The sequence below is a fragment of the Cupressus sempervirens genome, chromosome 4 (genome assembly GCF_028749045.1).
Source record: "Cupressus sempervirens isolate cs-2001-9-10 chromosome 4, ASM2874904v1, whole genome shotgun sequence".
NCBI classification, from domain to species: Eukaryota; Viridiplantae; Streptophyta; class Pinopsida; order Cupressales; family Cupressaceae; genus Cupressus; species Cupressus sempervirens.
The window spans coordinates 387,330,337-387,342,426 of NC_143121.1; the positions used below are offsets into that span (position 1 = coordinate 387,330,337).

Here is a 12,090-nt window from a genome sequence, read left to right on the forward strand (position 1 = left end):
GTGATTGACTTCTCCCATTGGGAAAATCCACCTCCCCCCCTTGTTTTGATTCCATGTATAGATCTATTGTGCAAACCGGGTTTGGAGTGTATGTTTGATTTGATGTTGTTGTGATTATCCACCTTGTTTTAGTTTTGTCTTCCCCATTATCCTTTATTGTAATTTTGAAGTTATTTGGAAGATAGCACATGTTGGAAGTTTGTAGAGATTTATGTGAGTTGTAAAATGATGTAAAATGGATTGGAAACTTGGAAGTATTGGGCAATGACCTCGGGTTTTCTTACTGGTTCTTTCCCGAGTGGAGCCTTTGAACCAGGATGAGTAATACAAAAAAAAAGAGATTATGAGAATTTCCTTGCATTGCTCCCATGTTCTTTGGAAAATTTGCGTAATGTATGTTAAATGGTCTTCTCATTTTGTGAAACTTGTTATAGCCAATTCAACCACCTTTTTGTTCATGCATATTATTGTGATGGATGTATAACAAAAAAAAATGGATATGTAAGGGAGAATTGTTGGTTGTGTGAAACTATATTAATTACTCTCAAGCCTTGGGATGTATTGAAGGAAGAAAGGAAAGATGTATTGAGTCATCTTATATCTTGTATGATGGATTGAGAATGTTGAATGTTAATCTTGTATATGAAGGAATTATGTTAGGAAAGGCTGAGTTCAAATAGACATTAGAATGGTATGGAGAAAATATATGCATATGAAATTATAGAGAATTTAAACATCCATTGTGATCTTTCTATTTTCCATTCCCATAGAGTAATTAGTTGCATTATGTATAAAATTGGATTCATATGCAGTTGTTGCATTTGTATGTGAAAGAAAATAGAATTGTATTGATCCAACAACAAAGGAAGAGGAACTAAAGTTAGTATATAAAAAAAAAAAAAATTGTTATAAGCAAATCATTTGATTAATGTATGGTTGTGTTCATGATGTAATATGCAATGTATAGATTCACCAATCTATTGACACCCATGTCTCAAGATCAATGGAGAAATTTGATAAAGACTTAATCTCCAAAAAAAAAATAGAGGCCTGTAGGTGCTCAAACTTGCTGGAAAATGTATGGGCAAAAAAAAAAGGGGAGACCCCTCTATTACAGTCAATAAATTATAGTAAATCACCCTCCTATTATAAGGCTTCAAAGGGTGGGCGACCTACCTTATTTAATACAATCCATCAAAAAAAAAAATTTAAAAAAAAAAAAAACAAAAAAAAAAAAAAATTTGAATTTCGGGCAGAGCCTGCGGCTCGTACCCGGCGGCCAGTCCCCGTACGCGTGGAAGACCCCACGCATACCCATGCGTGAGGACCACGCATTTAAATGCGTGGGATCCCCACGCATGTGTATGCGTGAGGCCCACGCATATATTGCGTGGGATCCCCCACGCATATATATGCGTGGGGCGGCGTTTTAAATTTTTTTTTATTATTTTTTTTAAAATTTTTTTTTTTAGTTTAGTTAAAATTAAATTTTCATTTATATAGTTTAGTTTAAATTAAATTTTCGTTTATATAGATTAGTTAAAAATAGTTGTTAGTAATTTTTATTTTTATTTTATTTAATTATTAGTTTAAATTATAATGTGTATTAATGAAGTTCATTAACAACTTATAAATTTAATAATTTTAGCTTAGCGAATTTAATAATTAATGAATATTATTAATTAAAGAATCGTTCTAAAATAGTTTTATCTGTTTATTTATTAATTGTTAATTTGTAACGTTAATTATTAAATTCTGTGAATGCAATATAGTTATTATTTAATGTAGTTAAGGATAACTTAATTAAGTTTAATTAGTCGATTAGCAGTTCTTAATGGGAAGTTTTATTTTCGGGATTAGTAAAATGTGGTTTAAATTTATAAGTCTTAAACATTAGAATTTTATAGTTTAAAATTGATCTATGTCTATTGGAGGGTCATGCAATCCAGATTAACTCATAAAATGAATGATAATTTTAGTTTTACTCCTTGTCGAAGTTGACGACAAATTCATATGTAAAATTGAAATAAAATTATATTTAAGAAATTTACTAATGTTCTTAGAGTGTAAATCTTTTAAAGGGATTTATTAAATCTATCAATTAATTGGGTCTTCTAATTAAATAAGAGTAGTTGTTAACTGAATCAATTGATTGTTAAGAGTTCGTGTAACCGCCTTCTTGGCATCCTTGTTTCATGTGAACTTACTGTATCAACTTAGTGCACTTAAGTTTAAATAAATACATTTAAATAAAAAAAAAAAAAATAAAATAAAAAATAAAAAAATAAAAAAATAAAAAAAAATTGGTGTGTTTTTTTGGCCATAATTTTTGGGCATGACACATACAACATTACTTCATATCCATTATAATCTCCTATAATGGACTTAGTAGAGGAATTCATATTAAATAAGTACATGTGAAGAGGGACCTTACAACTTTCTCATGAAATAATACCTCTTTCATACCTTTCCAATTATTCTTGACCTAGTCTTGAATATCTTTCATTTGCAATTGATTTTCCTAGATTTGCACTAGTAAGGCTATATTTCTCAAAATGTCCACATGCAGGACCAACAACCTTTCTAGGATAGTGATCTCCAATTCTTCCTAATAACCAAGCACATTAACCTCTGAGTTCTTAATCCCCATATGTTTCTTCCTCCAAATTTGAGTAATCTTGATAATTTTCTACAAACCCTTATTCTTTTCCTTTAGTAGATTTTGTTTAAAGGTAGCTCGCTTTAGATGCTCTGTTTCCCTATTAAATTTCTTATTAGAATAAGAACATTCTCCCTCATCCTAGGCCTTAGACCTCTACAACTCTGAAGCTCCATCACCAATCAACACTCGATCTACAAATTTTACAATCTTCCCACTATTAAAAGGTGTAACTATCACACAAATATCAAAAAACACTTGTTGTTTCACCTTTTCTTGGCACTTGAACTAAAATCTTGGATTTACAAAGAATATATTTTCCTAATGTACCACAACTTTTTTGAAAAAAAATTTGTCCCAAGATTTACCTTGCCCATCTACAATACCCTATTTACCCCCCAAATTTACTAAAACTAGAACTACCTCTAAGCTTCTCTACAAATTTGACTTCTTGAAATGTTTTTCCTACTCTTCTTGTACAATTTTCCATCACACTCACTCTTGATAAGAAATATTGAACTTGAACTAATAGGAATTTTGTCAAATAGTTGTCAAGTAAGAAAGGCTCTTAAGAAAGTCACCATAGTATTACTACTCTACTATTTTATACAATGGTGGTGTTAAGTCTAAAATTTTATGAAAAAATTGAATAAATAACTAAAGTAACCTTTTCATTTACATTACCCATAAACCTTACTTCACCTTTACTATCAAGATAAATACTTATCAATAATTAGTTAATGTTGGGCATTAACCATTTTCTTGTCCACTATCTTTCTCACATACCCTAACCCATCGATCAAGATCTTAATTTTTATAGATTTTTGGTAAATTTCATTATTGTCTCATGCCCTACTAATCTCCATAATTCCTAAGGAGCATATTCTTACAATTTAAAACATGAGCAAGAATAACCAACTCAATTAATCCACCATTATGAAAGGTTCTTGAATAATAATTATTCTTCTATCACATAAGACTATTTCTATATCTAACATAATTTTCTTGGGTCTTTTGTTTACCTCTCTATTTGCATTTACATTTTTTCTTGAAAACTTGCTGGTTTGTAGTTTTAGATCAACATACATTCTTATTTACTTTTAGATTTAAAATAAAAATATTTATGTTAGTCAAATCCACTTGTCCTCATGTTGTGTACCATGTAAGTTCTCTTATGTAAATATTGATAAATCCCTCTACAATTTCCTTTGGGATTTCAATTATAGGAATCATGGCTCCCACCATGTTTTTGGGGATTTTTATTTCCTTCTCCAAGATGTTAAGGGACTTGGTATAAATTTTTATTCGTATACAAGGCATTTCTCTATTCAACAAATGTGTTAATAGATCATTTGATGGTAGTAAAGCTAGGGAAATTACGGTCTCAAATTGTATTAGTTCCAACATCACACCTCTATGTCTCATTCAGAGAAGCCTAGAATTTAGAACCCTTACTACTATGAAAGACTCCATTAATATTTATGAAAAATTTATTTTTGACCATAATCAATTGAAAATAAGGGTGTTGTCCCTATGTTTCAGTAACACAATGTCATTATTGATAGCTTTAATTTTCTCATAACACTCAATATTATTGATTTTAACACATTTTGTTCTATTTTATTAGAACCTAAGTAGGCCAACATTGTATAGTGCATTCTTTATAAAGATCATTCAATGGGAACAACTAGTTCCAAATTGACATCTCTCTGTTGATGTGATTTTTGTGAACAATTTTTCTCCCTTAGATCAAAAAGGTTATAATTAGATCCATAATGTTTCAAAATGCTTTTATCATCTCAATTATCCTAGAATATGGTGTTTTAAAGAGATTGGACCTTTTCTCTACATAAAATGCACTTAGGTTTGGAATACCCTTACTACAGATATTCTCTCCTACATTTGAAATGATAAGAACTTTATGATTTTTGCCAACTATATTAATAATTCAACATTTTAAAATGAGTTTTTTACCATGATAATAATCAATTAGATGATATTATAGAAAAGTATATAACGCTTTTAAAAAATACAATAGGTTCACCCTCAATTAATTGAAAAGTAGTTAAATTTAAAGACTTATTATTTCATTATTTACACATAAATTTATCATGTGGAAAAATAATAATCCCTTAAAAACATGTTCATACATTTTATATTAAAATAAATATTAATTAAAAATTTAAAGGCAAGTATACCATATTTAGTAGACTAATAGTAATCAATTTGATGGAATTGTATTGAAATAAATTATAATAGTACAAATTTATATGAAAAAATTATAATTTATTTGGTATACAATCACTACAGATTACTTAATAAGGTATAGTATAACAAGTACTTACAATGATACTCATGATGAAGTGCTATTAGAGGAGTAGAAATCAAAATTATGTAGGGGAAATGGTCGAATACTTAAACATGTTCTAATATTTGTTATAACAGTTTTGTTCAATCAATAACAATGACATCATATGTGTAATAATTTGTACATTCATATTGTTTGACTTCTTCCTATCTATTGAGAGGAATTTTTTTAAGGCCGGACGACATAGTATGTGTCTAGAGATATGTATTATAAAATTTATTTAGATGGATGCAAATGTTGGCATGTAGCACACATCTATTAATTAGTTATCTTAGACAATATTTATATATTTAATGATATTTGTATACAAATAGACCTTCATTAGGACCACACTTTTATTTTATCATCAAGAGGTCTATATAAAGAAGGTGATTATTATAAAGGTATGTGTGAAGTATAATGTATTCAAAATCCTATTAATATATAGTATGGAGTGGCCTCTTCAACTAAAATATATTATATGTTATTAACTTCTCTCATACATTTGCTCTATTTTTATGACAAGAGTGTTGTGTGCAATATATCTAATCAAACAGAAAATTGGATGTTTTACAATCAAATTTTAGATTTTTGTCTTTTTCCAATATAATACTTTGGTCCAAACCAGATGAGAAGCCCTTTGGCCTCCACTTGAAGGATTTTATGTGGAGATCTGAAAGGGAACATCATTGTCACTCCTTAAATCCTCTTGGAATGACACAAAAAAATTATCTCTTCTTTTTGTTTGGATCTGTTTTAACCTCATTTTCAAATTATCTTTTATTTCTTTGTGCTATCGCTTAATGCAAACAATAGATGAAGACACCCAACTAAGGAGTAGACACTTGCATATTTTGCAACAAAGAGGGAATGTGTAGGAAGCCTTTTAAACTTAAGAAAAATGCAACACAAGGATCATTTGCAGTCTTCAACAACAACACCAAATCATAAATTAATCCATATCTAGGAAAACTATTAGATGAGAGAATTCAAAATATGTATTCAAATTAAAGTGCAATTGAGATTGTTTAGAGCCAATGAGTTGTGATTGTTACTCAAATAGTTTATAGTGTGGTAGAAAATACACAAAAACATAAATGTTTGAGGGCCCCACAACAGTCACTAAGCAAGTATGCCAGTTAATTGAAGCCCCAAAAAACCCCCTCTCCCCCTTCCCCTTCCCCTTTTCCCCTCCCTTTTCTACAACTACAATAGGCATAGGGAAGCTCTCTAATTTTGAAAGAGTAGGAAAGATGGGACATGGTAGCAGAGGAATTGTTTACAAGGTCTTCCACCCAAAATTGTCCCCTAATTGTTCCCTCAAAGACACTCACATGGATGATGATTCCTCCCTTACTTCCCACATTCCCAAAGAGATGGACATCCCACTAAAATAAACTACCTATATTGTGAAATGTGAGGGTGACTCTCATGAGGGATGAAACATCAATTTTGTGCTGGAATATATGGATGGAGAATCCCTTGTAGAGTTGTTGAAGTAGATGACATTGACAAGGGAGTCCTTCCTCACAAATTTTGCACAACAAGTGTTGGAGGGAATAAAATACCTTAAAATATGAATAACTATTCATAGAGACATCAAGCCTGCCAACCTCCTAATTAGCAAGAATTACAAGCTAATCAAATTGTAGACTTTGGAGTTAGTAGGATAGTATTAGACACCATATATTCTTGTTGCAATTCCTATGTGGGGACTTTTGCTTACATAAGCCTAGAGAGATTCAATCTATAGAGAAATGGTGGGAGATACAATGAGTATGCAGGGGATATCTCGAGTTTGGGATTGACATTGTTGGAAGGCTATGTGGGTCATTTCGCCTTCATAGCATTAGTTGAACATGTAGATTGGGCTACATTGATGTATGACATTTGTTTTGAGAGCCTCTCTTTGCACCCGCTAGTGCATCTATAAAGTTCTATAGTTTGATTAGATGTTGTCTTGAAAAGGATGCAAGAAAGAGGTGGTTGATCTCCTAGCTTTTGAAGCATCCATTTGTGAAAAAAGGTTCACAATTATAGCAGCCCTGCAAGCTAAAAGTGCCTTTCCAATTTCTCAACATCTCTTAGATTTTGTGAATTTTATATGGATTTCAGGGAAAATTGATAGATTAAGATTTATACCACCATTGCATTCCCTCTCTTGATTAGGGTAAAGCTCCAAAAAAAATGAAATTAGCTAGCTCTAATGAGAAATTTTTCAATTCAACTATTGAAATAAAAGGAGGCAATCATGCAAGTGATCAAGATGAAGATATCTTGCAAATACAACAGGCCATTTAAATTGGTCACCTCTAGTGTGATAGATGCTCATCTACCTGCATCTGAAATAAGTGCACAAAATTATTTAAATTTTTCTCTAAGTTTATGTCTTCAACAAACACAAGAAAAAACAATCCTCAAAGGACAATTGAAAAGGGAGTATATTTTGATCACATGAAATATAATTTAATCTATGTATCAATGAAGATTCATTTTTATAGCTAGAAATCATATTTGATTTGATTTCAACATTAAAACTAATCATAAAAGATCAATTTCAACATCAAAACTCATCATAATATTTATGTCACATGACAAATCATTGACAAGAAAGCAATCTCCATCATTTTTAAATGGTAATTAGTTTGCAATGTTAGATAGGTTTGGGTAAAAACCTCACCTATAATAGCCTATTTTCTAATTATCAAAAATTTTGGCATTTCTAATATTAATTTTGGAAATTTCTTAATTTTTTTTATTTCTATAAGAGTACTTAAATGATTTGTTAAAGGATCTATTAGCTACATTGCACCAAGTACTTCTCTCTCTCTCTCTCTCTCTCTCTCTCTCTCTCTCTCTCTTTTGATTTTCTTTGTTTATCTTATAAACCACCGCATGCTCTAAATAACTTACGAATAATTTATCCTTCTTTGATTTCAATTATTTATAGAGTATGGATTAGGCGGAAACCTTTCTACAAAAGTGGATGTACACAATTATGGAATTTTAGTTTTAGAGTTGTTGGCAAGAAGGAAACCAACACATGATATAATTATTGAAGGAATCAATCTACAAAAATGGATGGAAATGCATTTTCCAAATAGAATCTCCAATGTGGTGGATAATATTTTTCTTATATATGCTCAAGATTTAGGGACACCAATGTTAATGGAATGCCTTACTCAATTTATACAAATTGGTTTGTTCTACACAAGAGACTCACCTCAAGAGCAACCAAATATGACATATATAGTTGATAGATTAAATACACTTAGAGTTGCATTTCTTCATATCTCTAAACTTCCTCAACTAACTATAGATATTACACCTTTCTTTAGTAACAAAAGAAATACTATTGGGTTAGAAAATAAGGGATGTTCATCTACATCTACATCTACATCCTAGGCCCAAAAAATTGTTCTTTGTTTGTTTTGTGTCAAACCCTATACACATGATGTCCTCATGTATAATTTTGGATAGTATAGTTTATTTTGAGAAAATAAAATAATGTTACAATATTTCTTTCTTGTGCCACTTGCATGATATAATACCATGATATTATTTAATTTTTCACAATTAAAATTGTGAATAGAAAGGAGATGTAGACATGATGCATTTTGGAGTTATCAATCATCTAGATACATGGTTAAATATATATATTTTAATGGAAAAGAAAAATCAGCTCATAAAAGAGAGATAGTTTTTTTTTTTTTTTTTAATTATATGAATTATTTTGTACTATTACTTTTATATCTTTGATGTGATGAATACCATTTAAATTATTATTTTTTATTTTGCAAAAAGTTCCTCGGTAGAGCATTACATTTGATATTGGAGCCCAAGCTACAACAATGAGATCTCTAGTGGTCCCATTGCTCTAATTAATCATATTCCCATCTTATTGTTGTGGATTATGAATTGTTTGGTGTTTGCTAAATTAACTCCATGTGTTTTCTTCTTTGTTGTTATATATAGTTCTTATGTGATATAATATGAAAGAGATATATGATCGACCATGTTTAAGAGTTTATATTTCATGAGTTATCCAAATGAATTAAATAAAGGCTTGTTTACTAAGGATCATCATAAATGAAAATAGATATATCTTCTCTTTTTAGTCTATGTTTGAAGTATGACTATCAAAAGATGTCAGTTAAGGAAATACAAGTGTATGAAATAAACCATTGATTATGAATTTATATATCGTGAGATTAGAGATATCATTAGGTAGGTGAACTAAGTCCTTAAAAGTGATTTATCATTTAGAGTAATAAGTAAGGATGATAAATGTGTAATTCCACTTAGGACACACATCATAAATGATTAAATGAATATATTTTGTTTGGTGCAATTATTATTTATTCATTATGTACAATCTCTCTATTTTCTTCTTCTTGTGAGAAATTGTTTCTCCATAATGTGGTAAGAGTTAAAATATGCATTTTGGAAAAATATAAATGTTATGGAAAATGTATCTAGCTAATTTATTATACTTGGAAATGATGACACTTTATGTATTCTCCACATCTTTCATTATGAAAAAAAATTGGATTTCCTTATCATGATTAGATATGAATGTCTTGTATTGCTAATGAATGTGTGTAGTATAAATTTTTTCTCCCCTTAATCTAGAACAAAATTTATGTTAAAAAAGTTGGTATAATATATCATTATGTCTTATATAAAACTATTTTAAGATGACATAAGTCATTTCATGAAAGATTTTATAATCTCATGAGAAATATGATATTGAAATGTGTATATTATATGTTCCCATATGTCCATGAGAAAGTCAAATTGAAAATAACGACATCCTTCGTACTTTGTGCTATTCAAAAATTCTAAACTAATGAAATGATAAAATATGGATAATGTGTCATGTACTTCCTTGTTAATGTGATTGAATTTGATGTACTAATCATTTGGATAGTTTCATGTATTGTTTTATACGTAGTGATCAATCCTTATTGTTTTAGGTAGTGATCAATCCTATCGGTGCATTTCCTCATGAGATCCTTATGGCGTGTTCTAGACATCATATTTATCCTTTGTCTAGGTTGGTGATCTTTCTGATGATTTTAGATGGAGTTATCTCAATATTGGTTTGGTCCTATCCTAGCACGCTCTCTTCTAATGGTTTATTTTTCAAATTACAACTTGGAATGGAAGATTCATCACATCTTAAGCTAATAGAAAACCATTCTATGTTGTTCTTTCATTTATCAACCCTTTTGAGCATTCTCATAACTTATTGTACTCGTATGAAATTTTTATTATAATTTCTTATGATTCAAGTCTTAACCTATATATATTATGATACATTTCCTTTGTGTTATAATTTAATTATCAAATAAGCCAACTTGTGGCTGGTAATCTTGTATACAAATAGACTGATAGTGTATGTGTAGCGAGATTGTAGGGTGTAGCAAGGAAAGTATAGAAGTGCAAGGCACATGAAAGAATAATGCTAATGCCATTAGATACTAAGATGGTATGATTTATAGAATGTAAATAGAGAATCTAGACAGTGAATTCTAGAGATACAATAGATAATTGGCTCATGTTATGTTTATTAGTAATTTATACTGTTGATGAGTTTCAAGCATGTACACACTTGAATCAACAAAGTAGGGTCATTTCTAAGATTATTTTTTATCATTGTATCAAATTCCTCTCTATCACAAAAGCCCAAGATATTGAATCTAATATTAGAATATGGAAAAAGAACCTGAATAAGGAGTTCTTTCAATATATTTAAAAGTTGAAATGGGCACTCTCACATCTTCCCTTCAAAAAATTGATGAAATGGATGACAAATTAGTTGGGTCAATTGCCTTCTTTAGTATCCTAACTAAAGAATTTAATGCCAGACTATTTCCTCTTTTTCTTAACTCGTGATTCAAAATTATTTTTTGAAATAATAAATTTGCTAAAATATCCAAGGGAGTAGAAATTCAAAATACTACTAGGTGTGGATGTTCACCGAGGGGATTTTCTTGACATTTTTAACACTATTTTTTTAATCTAATAAGAGGTTTGTATTTTGGAGCTTACTAAATCTTTAATAACTCTTTTATAATGGATGTCTTAAACATCACATACTAAGGTTTGATTCTTAGATCAAAAGTGATAAATAGTCAAAATTGACTTACCTTTTGTAGCTTAATTTTTTTATTTAATATGTGATGTTTAAAGATCACCAATGGCCTCTTGACAAAAGGTGGATGTAAAGAAGAGATGGAACATGGTGGAACTTAGAAGACCAAGATTATCTTCTTTTGTAGATGTACATGACTGATCTTGGAATTTTTGTAGAGGAGAATATGTTCGTGGTTAAGGAGATTTTAAAGTATGTTATGGAGAATAGAAATAAAGTAGTGAAAATGAGCATCGAGGTTTCTATATATTGTTGGATTTTCAAAAGTTCTTTTCTATCAAGGATTTTGTAGAGGTTAGTAACAATAAGAAGAGTGCATTTTTAAGTGCTTATGTTTTCAAAAAAGTTATTGTGTAAAGGCCAGAGGTTTTTATAAATAAGGAATTGGTGGTCATTCATTTAAATTTGGTGAATGATACAAAGACATTCATTATGGATTCATAAAGTGTCAAAGTGCATTTAAAAATGGACAATGTTGATGATTTTTGTACCATCTTAAATTGGACGCACTTCATTTTGAGAATTCTACCCCACTTAGTGTTATTTTTTGTCTTTTTTTCTCCTCTGCCCTTCTATTTCATGATTTTTTATCATCACTCTTTTTTTGACATGATCCTATAGGTGTCATTCTATCATCTTTTTGGCAATATCCCTTAATTAGTCTCTTATCTTCTAGTCTCACTTGCACCTTCATTTTGACTTTTCTAAGGCCTTACTATCCCCTCCCCTGGGACTAGGTCAACCAATTTAGCCTATTGCAGGACTAGGTTGACCCAAGTTGGCCTAGTTCTCAATGGTTGTAGGGTTTAGGGCCCAAAATTACTCAACTTTAATAATTAAATTATTTAACTCCCCAGTTAGTTTGAGTTGTTTTCACACCCAAAAAATAATATAAAAAGAAGCTTGGGGGCTTCATTTTCATATCAT

General features: G+C 30.1%; 1 pseudogene; it reads left to right on the top strand.

The window, feature by feature from the left end:
* Positions 1-7,094, top strand: part of LOC149561680 (mitogen-activated protein kinase kinase 9 pseudogene) — a 178,428-nt pseudogene extending 171,334 nt beyond the window's left edge.
* Positions 7,095-12,090: the final 4,996 nt, after the last annotated feature.